Below are 14805 nucleotides of genomic sequence, written 5' to 3'. Positions count from 1 at the left end.
ATACTTTTTTACCCAATAATTTCATAGTTGGGAAGATACCTTGACAAGTGTTATCAAAAACAAACACAACGTTTATTTTATAAAATTTTCATCGCATTATTTGAGGGTTGCATCAAGCAGAAGCAAAATAAGGAAACAAAATAAGGGGGAAAAGTCCAACAATAAGGGAATGGTTAAATAGTGTCCTGTTAATATAATGAAATGGTAGGAGCTGTCATTTCATTAGGGCAGGAAATTCCCTATAAGACTGCAGAAGACTACTGTTCTGCAAGTTAATAGTCTGGTTAGTCCTTCCTTCCTTTGTCATCAGGGAGGTGAGGAAGGGACGTGCAAGTGAATTGGATTTAAGTGAGGGAGGGCTGGCAAGGTCACTCTTTCTCCTGCAGAGCAGCTGGGCCCAGTGCCAGGTATGGATCAGGACACCTGGAGATGGGCCCGGATGCAGTGGAGACCTGGGCCTTTTTAAGCTCAGGTCTTCCACAGCGTGACTAAGACTGCGTCCATTTGCTGAGTAAGGCTCAGCAGCAATGGAGGTGAAGGAACAAAGGCAGGAGGTGGGTCAGTCTCCCAGCCAGCCAGTCCCACTGTGCCCTGGCATTGCTCAGAGCTTGTTTGTCCTTTGCCCCGGGGGGGGGGGGGGGGTGTGTGATGCTGTGGCCTGAGCACACTGGGGCCCAGATGTGTCAGGGTGGAGGCCTGAGTGACCCAGGCAGCCCCCGGCCCCTCTGCCATATGGATCCACGTGAGGGACAGTTTAGTCAAAGACACTGGTGAGGGGAAGTGCTCCTGGTGGCTAACAAGCCCCCACCCCCTGGGACATGCAGGCAGCCTCATGGGTGTCCCAGGCAGCTAACTGAGGCCTCCAAGCTCCACTCTTTGGGCTCCTTCCCTTTGAAAAGGACTGGCTGTGGATCTGTGGTTCCCAAAGGTTAGGAAGATCCCCATTAATAATTCCTATACCACACAGATGGCTGGGGTTAGCTGGTCTAGGAAGCCGGGAGCTTGTCAACTCCTCCATCCACAGCTCTCCACACTTGGTCATTTAAGCTTTGTGGCCAGAGAGGAAGGAAAGATTGATAAGGTCTAGCTTTAGGGAACTAAAATGAGATTAGGGCTCCTGGGGGTCAGGGAGTTAAATGATAAGGTCTAATGGCAGGTTTGGGGTTCAGGGAACCAAATGGCAAGGTTTGGCTCCCCTGCACCCCCTTGGGATTCAGCACAAGGGTAGGGAGTTTTGGGGACTCCCTTCTGACAGTGCAGAGGTTCTCTGTAAAAAAAATTTACAGACCCAACAACCTAGATTGATAAAAGAGGTTTATTATGGGGATTGGGAGTAAGGTTAGAAATCCTGACAGAGAGGCATCAAGTCTGGTTAGGGAAATAGCTGAGGGTAAAGAGAGGATGGCACTGGGAAGAGTATTCCAACGGGCAGACGCCCTTGGCACAGCAAGCATGGCATAGCTGGCATATTTGGAACCTCTGCAAAGAGAGGATTTTAGTTTGGCTCTTTCATAATAGGAGCTTTGGCTACAAGCTAAAGGTGGGTGGAGTTCTACAAGCTGGGATTCAGCTTGAGCTGAATTTGAATAGAATTCAATGAATTTCAGGACTGAGCCCATTCCACCTAGATAACAAGAATGAAACTGTCCCTTGGGTGGGGTCCCTTGATAAGGCAGAGTTGAAGGAGATTTTCTCCTTCAAGGATTTTTAGAGTTCTAGGGTCCCCTCTTCATTGCCCCCTCAAGCAGTCACCTCCAAATGCATTTGGGATAAAGAGATGACGATCTCTTCTTAACTGCTTCGAGCTGGCAAGGGTTGTAGAGATTTCAGGGGGTTCATGCCAGGAGGTGAGGCATGAAGTGTGAGGTCTAAAAACAGCAGCAGGGCATTTAAGGGGTGTTTGTCCTGGTCAGTTGTCCCCAGGCAGTCGCCCCATGTTTTCCCTGCTGAAGGGCAATTGAAAATCCAAAGTTTGAAGCCTAGAGAAAACAGATCCCAGGAGCAAATTAAAAGTGGGGTGTCCTCCAGGGTGGAAATGAGGACATTCAGGAATGGGGTTTTAGCAGGAAATGCATCAGGTCCCTTCTGTGGGCTGCCTTTAAGAATGCTGATCGAATACCATCAAATACCAAAGTATAAAATGCTATAGCAAAAAGATTCTTTGTCTATAGCAAAAAGTGTTAAGTAGCCTAGAATTTAGCCCTTTCACTCCAATTTCCAGGAAAGCTAATTTCTCCTGGGGTGAGGTCATGGTGGCAGGGAGTAAGAGTGTGATGGACTCAGAGAGTCAGGCTAGGCAAGGAGGCCTTCATATCTATTAGGTTTAATAAGCCACTGCTGTCCACTGGTTTTTTTTTTTGTTTGTTTGTTTTTGTAATGCTCTGGATCCCTGGGGTTAATGACTATCCCAGGGTTAATTGTTAGACCTCTTCTATTAAGAGGCTTTTGGATTAAAAACAGTCACTGATCTTCTTGTGCAGCAGAGTCTAGGGATGGGCGTGTCCCTGCTTGCCAGAGCTGCAAATCAAGGTAAGAATTCAGTTTAAGCTTTTAGAAATCTCTTAACTGTGCTGTTTTTTTTTTTTTTTTTAAATTCATTTTTGGGAGGTTGAGAAGAGAGAGAGTTGGTTCCTCAATCACACCATAAAATCACCAAGATGGTTTAGGCAAAGGCCCTTTGCCTTCCCCCCTACTATCCTCACTCTTTATGGGAAGGGGTGGAAGGGGCCAGAGGGAGAGCAAAGTAGCAGTCCTACCTACCCAGCTTACTGGCCCCCGAGGTGTTCTGGCTGTCCTGATGGATAAAAGGGGAACAGGGCCAGACTCCAAATTCCTACCAGAGTGGACTCTGGGCGGGGGCAGTCCAACCTCTGTGGTGTTCGCTGTCATGGTGGAAAGGCAGTTCCTCCAGTGCATCTCCTGCTCAAACTCAGGACAGGGACTAGGATCTCCTTGGACAGTTTCTGTGACATCTACAGCACGAACTCTGGGGTTCCTGGTCTGGGAGGGATTTGCATTAACAAGGCACCTCTTTGTATTCTGATGGAAATGGATTTCTTCAACAAAGAGATCTAACTCAATTTCAATTGATCAGTGATGGACAGAAGCAGCTACAGTATATGGAAAAACTCTGCTGAGCTTAGAAGCTCCAGACAGTGTCGACCATGGCCTGGGAGAATACTGCTCCAACAGCTCAAAACCCAACATGGTTTTTGAGTGTCCAGAGTTTTGGGGTTCCTTTCAGTCACCAATGAAGATGTCTAGTTTTTTGGGGTTTCCGGTCAGGAAACCAAATGATAAGGTCTAGATTTAGGGAACCAAAGTGAGATTAGGGTTTCTGGTGGTCAGGGAGTTAAATGATAAGGTCTAGTGGCAGGTTCAGGGTTCAGGGAACCAATTGGAAAGTTTTGGCTCCCCTGCAACTCCTTGGGATTTCAGTGCAAGGGTAGGGAGCCTCCCCTTCTGGAGGCTCAGGGATTCTCTGTAAAGGAATTTATAGGCCCGAAAACCTAGATTGATAAAATAGATTTATTATGGGGATTGGGAAGTAAGGTTAGAAATCCTGACAGAAAGGCATAAAATCTGTTTAGGGAAAGAAGTGAGGATAAAGAGAAGGTGGCACTGGAAGGAGAATTCCAGTGGGCAAAGGCTCCTTGGGATGCCAAGCATGGAGTTGGCATGTTTGGAACCTCTGCAAAGAGAGGATTTTAGTTTGGCCCTTTTATAATAGGAGCTTTGGCTACCAGCTGAAGGGGGACCGTGGGTAGAGTCTCAAGTTGGCTCCTTGCTGGGTTTCAACTTTGAGCTAGAATTTGAATTGAATTCAATTTGTTTCAGGACTGAGCCAAGCCCACCCAGATAACAAAGATGAAACTGTTTGTCCCTCGGACGGGGCCCCTCACTGAGACAGAATTGAAGGAGATTTTCTCAGGTAGAGAGGTGGCCCTCAGTCCCCCGACACCTGCACATTCTCCGATGGGGAGAGCAGGACTTCCTTTATGCTTTGCCAGTAGCCAGGAGATCACAGGCCAACATCACTTTCCCAACATCAGGGTCTTTTTGCAATGAGTCCTGCTTTTTCATTATGTGGCTCAAGTATTTAAGCTTCAGTTTCACTATTTGACCTTCCAGTGAATATCCTGAATTAACTTCCTTAAGTAGTGACTGACTTGATCTCCTTGCTATCTAAGAGACTCTCAAAAGTCTACTTCAGCACCACAATTTATAGCACAACCTACAAAGCCATATACTGCTACTGGAAAAACCATAGCTTTGATGATATGGACCTTTGTCAGCAAGATTTGTCAGTACATTAATGCATTGTTGGAGTTGTGCCAAAGGGCTATAAAACTAATGTATACCTTTGACCCAGCAGTGCCATTACTGGGTCTGTAGTCCATGGAAATCATAAAGGAGGGAAAAGGACCCACATGTGCAAAAAATGTTTGTAGCAGCTCTTTTTGTGGTAGGAATAATTGGAAAATGAGTGGATGCCCATCAGTTGGGAAATGGCTGAACAAACTGTGGTACATGAAGGTAACAGAATATTATTATTCTATAAAAAATGATGAACAAGCTGTTTATAGAAAGACCTGGAAAGATTTACATGAACTGATGCTGGGCAAAACAAGCAGAACCAGGAATACACTGTATACAATAACAGCAAGAATGTGCCATGATCAACTCTGAAAGACTTGTCACTTGTCAGTGTTTCAGTGATCCAAAGGAATCCTAATAGATTTTGGACAGAAAATATCATCTGCATCCAGAAAAAATAATTAAGGAGACAATGTAGATCAACACATATTATGTACACTTTTTTTCTGTTTTTTTTTTTTTTTTTTTAATCTCTCCCATGATTTTTCCCTTTGGCTCTGATTTTTCTCTCTCAATATGATTCATAAAGCAATGTGTATCAAAAACAAACAAACTTACGATAAAAAATGATTTATCATAGCATTGCTTTCATGGCTGTAATGACCTTTGAGTCCAAGAATATAATATTTGACACTGCTTCCATTTCTTCTCTTTCTGTTTGCTAGGAAGTGATGGGACCAATGGCTAAGATCTTAGGGTTTCGTGTTTTGTTTTTTTTTTTTTTTTTTTATGTTAAGCTTCAAGCCAGTTTTCACACTCTCCCTCTTTCATTATCATCAAATCTTTTTTTTTTTTTTTTTAAATTTAATAGCCTTTTATTTACAGGATATATGCATGGGTAACTTTATAGCATTAACAATTGCCAAACCTCTTGTTCCAATTTTTCACCTCTTACCCCCCACCCCCTCCCCCAGATGGCAGGATGACCAGTAGATGTTAAGTACATTAAAATGTAAATTAGATACACAATAAGTATACATGGCCAAAATATTATTTTGCTGTACAAAAAGAATCAGACTCTGAAATATTGTACAATTAGCTTGTGAAGGAAATCAAAAATGCAGGTGTGCATAAATATAGGGATTGGGAATTCAATGTAATGGTTTTTAGTCATCTCCCAGAGTTCTTTTTCTGGGCATAGCTAGTTCAGTTCTTTACTGCTCCATTGGAAATGATTTGGTTGATCTCGTTGCTGAGGATGGCCAGGTCCATCAGAACTGGTCATCATATAGTATTGTTGTTGAAGTATATAATGATCTCCTGGTCCTGCTCATTTCACTCAGCATCAGTTCGTGTAAGTCTCTCCAGGCCTTTCTGAAATTATCCTGTTAGTCATTTCTTACAGAACAGTAATATTCCATAATATTCATATACCATAATTTATTCAGCCATTCTCCAACTGATGGACATCCATTCAGTTTCCAGTTTTTAGCCACTACAAAAAGGGCTGCTACAAACATTCGTGCACATACAGGTCCCTTTCCCTTCTTTATAATCTCTTTGGGATATAATCCCAGTAGTAACACTGCTGGATCAAAGGGTATGCACAGTTTATCATCGAGTCTTAATACATCATCACTTTCTGCCAACTTAATATCATCTGCATATCTGAAATTTTAATATTTCTTCTGGCAATCTTAATTCTGGCTTTCAATTCATCCAGACTATGCACTCTGCATATGCACTCTGAAATAAATAAGGTAACACTACTTTCTCGCTCTTAAATCATTCAGTTGTTCCATGTTCAGTTCTAACTATTTCTTCTTGACCTACATACAGACTCCTCAGAAGACAAATGAGATAATCTGGTATTCCCATGCTTTTGAGGACTTGCTGCTTTTTGCTGTAGTCCACACTGTCAAAAGCTTTGGTGTAGTCAGTGGAGTAGAATTTTATGCATAACCTTGCTGGCTTATGAAGTGACATAATTGTTGGGGTTTTGAACATTATTTGAAATTTCCTTTCTTTAGAATTGAAACATAAATTGATCTTTTCCAATCCAGCAGCTATTGTTAAGTTTTTTTTCCAAATTTGTTGACATATCGAGTGCTGGTTCTACATCAATAATCTAGATCAATCATCAGTGATGTTAAGATATGTCTTCTACTCCTGTTAATTTCTTATCATTTTTGCATGAAATGTTCCCTTGATATCTAATTTTCTTGAACAGATCTCTTATCTTTCCCATACAATTGTTTTTTTTTCTATTTCTTTGCATTGCTTTGTAAAAAAAACAAAAAACAAAAACAAACAAAAAAACCTTATCTCTTCTTTCTATTCCTTAGAATTCTACATTCAATTGGATATAACTTCCCCTTTTTATCTTTCCTCAGCTATTTAAAAAAATTTTTTCTCAGCTCTTCTTTTTCTTTGGGATTTTTTGCTTTTGTCTGATGGTTTTACCTACTTTATTCCATTTAATTCTAAATTTTGTGATAAGAAACTCATGATTCGAGCCACAGTCAACTCCAGGTCTTTTTACTGACTATATAGAGCTTCTCTACCTTCGGTTGCAAAGACTATAAGAAATTTGATTTCAACATTGACCATAGTGATGTCCATGTGTAGAGAGTTACATTTTGAGTTGTTGAAAAAATGTTTTCTGTGACCAGTGAGTGGGTTTTTTTTTTTTTTGACAAAATTCTATTAGTCTCCGTCATGCTTCATTTAGAACTCCAAGGTCAAATTTACCTACTATTCTAATTATCTTTTGGTTTCCTACTTTAACATTTCAATCCCTTATAATGAATGTGACATCTGTTTTTGGTGTTTATTTCTAGATGAAACTGTAAGTCCTCATAGAGTTGAGGGGGCCTCTTCAGTATATTATTGTGATATTAAATGATTTGTCTTAGATTTGAACAAATGTTATTCTGTCATTTTTTAGATTACAACTCAATATTCCTTTCTTACTGTTTTATTGATTATGAGAGGACTACTCTGTTTCTGTGCATGCTTCTCTGCTATGATGAGGCAGTAATCCAGAAAGGGCTGGCACATAGTATATATAAACAACTGATTGAATTGAATTTAGAAAAGAAAAATTTGGCAAAATTTGGAAAAAACTGAGGAAAATTTGAAGAAAAATCTCTAGGCCTTCATACTAGTCTAGATTCTATTTCTGAGTTATAAAAGCAACAGAATCAAGGACAATTAAGGAAAATATATAAAGACTAAAGAAGATCAAGAAATGGGACCTAAAACTGCAGACTCAAGGAAGATAAGGTATAGTGGTAAGATAAGGCAAGATTTAAAAAGAAAAGATAAGTGGAATAATTGGGTGGTTAAGAAAGTTGATAAGAGTGGAGAAGTGGGCAGATTGATGAGACAGGAGTCTAGTATCAAGATAAAGGGAAGGGTAGGAGTTTCTGTGGTGTAGTTGAAAAAGGAAAAGAATTTGAATGAAGTTACCGGAAAAAAAAAAAAAAAAAGTTTTAAACAGGTGCTTATAACAGAAGTAACACTCACAAGGCTGAAAAATCTAAACCATGAGGAATAGAAGAATTTGTGCAGTGACTTGCAATTAGTGAGCCATGCTTCTATTTCTGCCACAGCCAGGTAGCTACTATCCATGTTTCAAGTGTAAGCTGATCTCTTTTCTGAAGAAGGAGAGGGGAATTGGAAAGAAATTCCATACTCTGGGTTATTAAAGCTGTTTATTTTACCCTTCATTCTTCCTAAGGCCAAAGAAAGGAGAACTGACTCTTGCAAATCAGGAAGATGGAGGGTGAGATAGTGTTACTCAGAAGAAAAAGGGTAGCCAAACAACTAGAACTTAAAAATAGGTTTGAAGCTCTTCCTAAAGAGAAGATTGGATATTCTAAAAAGAGAAGCTATTCTTAAGAATAATATAATAAAATCCCTGAAGCCCTCAGGTAAGAGACCATTTAGTACGGGAGAAGAGTAGTGCAGATAGTTGGTTATTTCCCATTCAGCAGTATTGAAATTTGTAACACTGATCACAATAGAGAGGTTTGTTGTCTTCTTGGGGGTATGTATCAAAAAAGAAATAGAAGACCATAGGAACACAGGTAGTTTTCCTTACTGTTGCCCACTGAAAGAAAATGATAGGAGGTAGTGACAAAATGGCATAGTGGGCAGCAGTACAGCACACAACCCATTCAAATAGATCTAGAAAACACATCATGCCAAATCATGACAGGAAAACACAAGAAAATGTCCTGAAAAGTCATTCTTCTGTCAGAGTCTGCACAGGGACACAAATAGGGAGAGTTGCAGATACTGGAAAAGGGTTCTGGCCAGGAGCATGCATGGAGAGCCCAGGAGGAGGCTGGGCAAGCAAGAGCAAGTCCCACTGCTCTGGGGCACTGCCAAAGACCCATGTGCCATCTAGCAATTTTGTTACCCACTGTCCAGTTGGGAATCACGGATCCAGGTCACATTAAGAAGGAGAAATGTGTTTAGCAGCGGCACTTTTTGGTAGGGACTGGTCATCAGCCCCACATTGTGTACCAAGAGAGGAGCAAGTCCAGAAGCAGGTAGCTTCTCCAAGGCTCAGACACCAGAAGAATGGATTTTTTAGTTGCAGCTTCTAACCCCAGCTACAGCCTGAAGACTAACTGGGGCAGGAATCTCAGACCAACAGAGAGATTGCAGCTATATGATTCTAAACTAAAAAGTATGTTGGAGATTCTTTGTGTATATTTTATAAGTTGGATACCATAGAGAATAGTTACAAAGAAGAAAAACAGCCATTGAGATGCCAAGAATTCACAGGAGATAAGACAAAGGAGCCAGTAGAAAAATCCAGAGTATCAAATTTCCATAGACAAATGGCCAAAGTTTGGCATCCAACAAGAGGCGCTAGAGGTCCTAATGCAAGGGGGAAAATTTGACCTTGGAGGAACTAAGATGAACAACAGTGAGATGAAACTAATGACTGAATTGCAGCAGTGGATGGGTATATCTTATTCAAGAGAAACTATTGAAAAGGGGAAAAAGCAGCTTTTTACTTTAAGAAAGTATGTTCATGTGAAGAAATGCAAGAAACAGAGAGGGAAAGTTTGACAAGAGAGTATTTGGGTAAAGGTCAAAGGGAGAAACAAAAGTGTCTGTCTCCCCCTCCCCCAACTTGGACTATATTACAAAACGTCTAGAAAGAAAGAGGAACTAAATTGCTTGAGAAACCAATCCAAAACCTGCCACTGAGATGTAGTAATGACAAGGGATTCAATTATCCAGATATCCACAGCTTTACTCTGTCTTTTTCTCTCTACCAAAATTCTAGCACCTAATAACTTTTTCATTTAACCTGGTAATGATTTCATCCTTCAAAAGGGGAGAAATCAGCAAGGGATATCTGATCCTTGCTAACAGGGAAAAACTGGCTGCTAAAATAAAAATGATGTGAAACTTAGAGGGAGTGATCATTTAATCCTAAAGTTTGTGATAGAGATAAAGAGGAAATCTGGGCATAATTTGCTACATATCTTAGATTTTGGGAAAACAGATGTCAAAGAGTTTAGAGGAAAGATAGGTAGAATGTCATAAAGTAAAGTGTTTCAAAAGAAGTCCAGATGGGATGGCTGATGTTCAAGAATAAAATTCTAGAGAAATAAAAGGAAATTTCAAGAAGGAAGAAAAATAGCATTTATCCACAGAGATCAATGCATATGCACAGGAAATTCAGCAACATTTAAAAAAGTAGAACCAGAGATTCAGCAGGAGATGTGCAATATTGCCCATCCTAATTTAGCTCAGCTTCTGAGAGCTTTAAGGATGACAAAATCTCTGGCTATTTTTGATGATTCAGTGCTGAAAGGGGATAACAGGGAAGGGGATGATTGGAGATGATGAAACCAGCTTATCTTTTAAGAAGAAATGGCTCTACTCCCTTCCCTTCTTCTTCTTTAGACTCTTCATATATGTAGCAATAACTTTCCTGCCACAGGTAGGTGGAGGGACTATTCTTTTCCACATATTAGCAGAAAGAACAGTTATGGACACATGGAAGCTAAAGGCTCCTTCTTGCCCAAGTGATCTTGATTCTTAGTTTTGGTCGTCTCTTCCATATTTGCCCTTTCCTGATCTCAGGTGAGTGAATATCTATCCCAAAATGAGAGTGGTCTGGTGTTGTGTCCCCTCATAAATTTGAGGAGCATATTAGCCACGGATCTTTTGGCCAGAACAGAATTACACAAGGGGAAGAAGAGTCCCTATCCTCAGTAACGACTAATGCTTTTGTAGCAGATGACCACCAATATAGCCCAAATTCTGGCCTGGCTTGTCAGAAGACATTTAGCTACCATGAGGAGGAAAGAGAAGAGTTGAGATGAAATGCTACACAAAAAAGCTTTATGTTTGGAAGATGTTTAAGTCTGAAACTCCCAGAAAACTACAACAGGAGCTAGTACTGCTTCTTATTTAAGTTTGTGCCATATTCTGTGGTGGGCATTTTTGTTGACACTTCTTAGGCAAGAAATAACCTGATCCTTGCTTAATTTTTATTGTATATTGAGTACTTTTCTATTTTCCCTTTGGGGGAGACCCTAGACATGAGCTATACTTTAATTAAATTTGGTTAGATTGTTGGGGTGGCATTTAACAAGCTAACCTGAACTCCCTGAATCTTGAGCAGATGAGCCCTTATTTGAAAGGAAAGGGCTATAATGGCCTAAGCCCCTAGGCCTAACAATGAATTACATTGTTACAAAAGAAATTTATACGTAATAGAAGCAAGGTTGGGTGGCAGAAGATGACTACAAGATCACAATGTAGTACTACAAAAATATTATCAGGAGTGCTAAAATTAAAAATAACAGAGACCAGACACTCCAATGAAGAATAATAAAGAAGATTTTGCTTTTTTGGGCTTATTTACAGTGACTTGGATAAAGGCATTGATGGCATCCTTATAAAATTATAAATGACAGCCAGGATCCAAAACAATCTTGACAAGTCAGAACACTGATTTAAATGTAATAAAAATAATATTCAGAGGGAATAAAGGTAGTTTTACATTTGGGTACATTCATAAAATGAAGACCATGGTTTATCTAGAGGGAATAATGGATCACATACAGGTAAACAGTGTGACATGATAGCCCAGAGAGCTGATGCAGTCTTAGACTACACTAAGAGAAATATCATTTTTAAAGATGAGGAAGTAATGGTGTCTGATGGAGATAACAGCTTGGCAGTTATTTTTGCAGAGGCTACAGCCACATCTATTCCAGACCCAGAGAAGAAAGTTTTTGGTACCAAAGTCTTTGACACTGTCTGTAATGAGCTGAAGCTGAGCAGATGCACTGAGTTCCAGCACTTAAAGCTAATTAGCAATTGGACAATATTCTATTAATATATGCTTGGAGAAAGAATGACCCCGTCCACTCTCTGTGAAAGTTTGATGTGTTGTATAGGAGACTGCGTAGAAGATTTGGTGGGTGGAGCGTGAGAGCCAGAGGCACTGCTGGCTGGATTTGTGTCAAGACTGCTCTCACTTCTTATTGCCATTCCCCTTCACCTCCACAAAGAATAAAGATTAAGGATTTTCCCTTATTCTGACTGTGGCTGATTTTAAAATACTCTGGGTGCTAAATGCGGTCATCACAACTGTCAATTGTTTCAACATTAAAAACTGATATAATTTTATCAATGGAAATGGCATTAAAGAAAAGGCATTATCTTCTGCTTTTGAGCTGTACCTTAAAGACCATCATTCTTGCAGTAAAAAAAATCTTCCATGTGTGCTGTTTCCCTGCTTAAAATGTGAAAGCTTTCAGAAGGGACTGTTTATTTTTCTATTTGGATCCCCAGCGCTTATGACAGTGCTTTTCATAGCAGCGCTAAATGTTTTATTTGTCTATGTGTAAATATGTATGTGTGTGTGTATGAAGACTAACAAGTCACAAAAAAAAAATTTCTTTTCTGGCTAGACTTGTGAAAAGCATCTTAAACAAGTAGTATTTTGTATTATTATGAACATTACATTTAATCTTAGGGTGGATTTAATGTCCTCTTCCAAAATGATTATTACAGTACTGAAAATTTTTAGCAATGGGGAGAATTCAACACTGCTTTCAATAGTTTCTTTCCCAGAGTCTATAGATTCTGTTGCTGTATCTTTAAGTGCGGTTTTAGAACCTTGAAATGACAGCTTAACTGCTATTCTTGGAGGAAGAATCTGTGAAGACTTTTCCTGCCCTAATAAAAAAAAGATTGTGTCAGGTACAGACAAAGGGGATGAAAAGAATTTTTTTTTTCTTTAGAGGATTCGACTGGTGGGGTTGTGCTACCAAAATGAGAAGCTGGGTGGTGGTCAGGGTGCCTTAGCTGCTGTTATCTTTCTCACAGCTTCAACAATGTCAATAAGGCTTTATCTCGATTTGTCTTTTTCTGGGTTGTCTTAATAGCTTAGCTAGTAACTTTTATATTCAGTTAAGCCTAAAAGATTAGGAATTCTGATAAAGAGGGATGAACATCTTCTTATAGAAAAAAAGATTTCTTCTGTTTGTTAAATGAGCATTATATAATAAATTGAGGTGGAGGCACTGAGCTCATTCAATCAATACAAAAAATGCATTTCTTAGTCAATAAGAATGTATTATTGAATCCTTGCTATGTGCTAAGCACTGTGCTAAGGATACAAAGAAAGGTAGTCTTTGTATAGTCCTAAAGGAACTCATACTCTAATGAGAGAAGCACACATTACACATTGGTGCACCCATACAGCCCCGGACAGACACACATTTACCAGTCTCAGAGGGGAAGCCATTAGCAGCTGAAGAAATGAGGAAAGACTTCCTGTAGGAGATGGAATATGAATTATTGAAACTTGAAGGTAAGAGCAATCCCTGCATGAGGGACAGCCCCATGAAAGGCACCTCGTGAGACAGGTAGGTGGAACAGAGACTAGAATATTAGACTTGGAATCAGGAAGACCTGAGTACAAATGCGGCCTTAGACATTTACTACCTGTATGACCTTGGGCAAATCACTCACCACTATCTGCTTCAGTTTCCTTAACTATAAGATAGAGATAATTATTTCCCAAAGTTGTTCTGAAGAGATAGCATTTTTAAATCACTTAGCAGAATGATTTATTATTATTGGCTATTATTTATATGCATAAAAATTGGAAATAAAGTGTCACATTCAAGTAAGCTTGTCTAGTTGGATTATAAAGTATGTGTTAAAGGAGTAAATTGTAAAAATACTGGAAAGCAGGAAGAGGCCAGTTGATGAAGGGCTTTAAATGACAGAGAACTGGATTTAACAGGAACCTACTGTTCCTAAGAATAACAGGAACCCATTGAATAAAAGAGTAACATACTTAAGCTGTAAGAAAATCCCTTTTACAGCTGAGTGGAATATGGCTCGGAGAGAGAAAAAAGACAGGATGGGGAGAACTATTAAAAGAACATTGCAATAGTTCAGTTGCGAGATAAGGCCTGCATTTCATGAGTTGTGTGGCTAGAGAAAAAGAGAAGCAAACAAAAGAAGTTGAAAAGAGAGAAAAGTCAATATTTGTCAAAGGATTATATATGTTGGGGGAGAGTGAGGAATTAAGAATGACAGAGGTTGTAAATGTGAATGACTAGGAGGATAATGGTACTCTTAATAGTGATAGGGAAGTGTGGAATAGGAAGGGGTTGTGGTGGGGCAAGATAATGAAAGATGGTGCAATGTTAGCCATTAATAAGCATTGTATGCCATAGTGGACAAGACCAGTGAGACTTTAGTTCAAGTCTCACCTCTATGTGACCTGGGCAAATTATTGAACCTCTAGAAGTAAAATTTTAAAGTCTATAAATTGCAGAAAATTGTAGGCGAATTTCTTCACCTTGAAGTTCCCATATCATTGAAACTACAGATCTAGTTCCTATTCCTATCCAGACCTATCCAGGAACTCAGAATTAGAATGCAGATGCTAATTATAATTAGTTAAGTAGCTGGCTAAGGGAAGACCACCTCACATGGACTACAGATGACTGCAGTTGATTCCAAAAACTCTGTTACTGTAGATCTATTGTTATAGAAATCTTTTTTTTTTTTTTTTTTTGAGATCTGGATTGGACTGGATGGTGGTGGTGATTTTCTGATTCTGGACAAAATTCAATAATATATACTTTATATAGTTTTTAAAATTTAGAAAAGGAATATTAATCTTGGCTTCAAGAACAATTTATGCCACACTAATCTCATATCTTTTTTTCATTTAAAAAGACTTGTTAGACTGGTAGAATATAGAAATAACTAAAAATCTTTCTCTCCATTTTCTGCCTGTTGAAATGTTCCTTTTCCTGAAGGCTTAGTTGAACTGCTTTCTCCTTCAAGCTTTCCTGATTCTGCTCATCTAAGTGATCGCTCATTAGTCAATCTCATGCCTCTCTTTTGACTTCTCCAGTGTACTTCATTCTGATTTGTGTATTTGTATACTTGTACATATCGACATATTGTATGTGTAAC

This window comes from Sarcophilus harrisii, chromosome 4 (genome assembly GCF_902635505.1).
Source record: "Sarcophilus harrisii chromosome 4, mSarHar1.11, whole genome shotgun sequence".
NCBI classification, from domain to species: domain Eukaryota; kingdom Metazoa; phylum Chordata; class Mammalia; order Dasyuromorphia; family Dasyuridae; genus Sarcophilus; species Sarcophilus harrisii.
This window is presented reverse-complemented; position numbering follows the sequence as displayed.